This window comes from Amaranthus tricolor, chromosome 9 (assembly GCF_026212465.1).
Source record: "Amaranthus tricolor cultivar Red isolate AtriRed21 chromosome 9, ASM2621246v1, whole genome shotgun sequence".
NCBI lineage: Eukaryota > Viridiplantae > Streptophyta > Magnoliopsida > Caryophyllales > Amaranthaceae > Amaranthus > Amaranthus tricolor.
Window position 1 is genome coordinate 13,259,416 of NC_080055.1, and position 1,788 is coordinate 13,261,203.

The following is a 1,788-nucleotide window of genomic DNA, read 5'->3' on the forward strand; positions in this document are numbered from 1 at the left end:
ATGAAGAATGAACAAGGATCGATGATCAATAAAGAATGAACGATGAAGAATGAACAAGGATCAATGATCAATGACGAACGAACGATGAAGAATGAACAAGGATCAATGATCAATGAAGAATGAACAAGGATCAATGATCATTCAAGAATAAACAAGGATCACTGGTCAATAAAGAATGAACGATGAAGAATGAAAAAGGATCAATGATTCATGAAGAATGAACAAGGATCAATGATCAATGAAGATTGAACGATGAAGAATGAAAAAGGATCAATGATCAACGACGAATGAACGATGAAGAATGAACAAGGATCAATGGTGAATAACGAATGAATGATAAAGAATGAACAAGGATCGATGATCAATAAAGAAAGAACGATGAAGAATGAACACGGAACAATGATCAATGACGAATGAACGATGAAGAATGAACAAGGATCAATGATCAATGAAGAATAAACGATCAATAATGAACAAGGATCAATAATCAATGAAGAATGAATGATGAAGAATGCATAAGGATCAATGATCAATGAAGAATGAATGTAGAAGAATGAACAAGGATCAATGATCAATGAAGAATGAATGATGAAGAATGAACAAGTATCAATGATCAATGAAGAATGAATAAGGATCAATGGTCAATTAAGAATGAACGATGAAGAATGAACAAGGATCAATGAGAATTGAAGAATGAACGATGAAGAATGAACAAGGATCAATGATCAATGAAGAATGAATGATGAAGAATGAACAAGGATCAATGATCAATGAAGAATGAACGATGAAGAATGAACAAGGATCAATGATCAATGAAGAATGAACGATGAAGAATGAACAAGGATCAATGATCAATGACGAATGAACGATGAAGAATGAACGAGGATTAATGGTCAATAACGAATGAACGATGAAGAATGAACAAGGATCGATGATCAATAAAGAATGAACGATGAAGAATGAACAAGGATCAATGATCAATGACGAACGAACGATGAAGAATGAACAAGGATCAATGATCAATGAAGAATGAACAAGGATCAATGATCATTCAAGAATAAAGAAGGATCAATGTTCAATAAAGAATGAACGATGAAGAATGAAAAAGGATCAATGATTAATGAAGAATGAACAAGGATCAATGATCAATGAAGATTGAACGATGAAGAATGAAAAAGGATCAATGATCAACGACGAATGAACGATGAAGAATGAACAAGGATCAATGGTGAATAACGAATGAATGATAAAGAATGAACAAGGATCGATGATCAATAAAGAAAGAACGATGAAGAATGAACACGGATCAATGATCAATGACGAATGAACGATGAAGAATGAACAAGGATCAAGGATCAATGAAGAATAAACGATCAAGAATGAACAAGGATCAATAATCAATGAAGAATGAAAGATGAAGAATGCATAAGGATCAATGATCAATGAAGAATGAATGTAGAAGAATGAACAAGGATCAATGATCAATGAAGAATGAATGATGAAGAATGAAAAAGGATCAATGATCAATGAGGAATGAACGATGAAGAATGAACAAGGAACAATGAACAATGACGAATGAACGATTATGAATGAACATGGATCAATGATCAATGAAGAATGAACGATGAAGAATGAACAAGGATCAATGATCAATGAAGAATGAACGATGAAGAATGAACAAGGATCAATGATCAATGAAGAATGAACGATGAAGAATGAACAAGGATCAATGAACAATGACGAATGAACGATGAAAAATGAACAAGGATCAATGATCAATGAAGAATG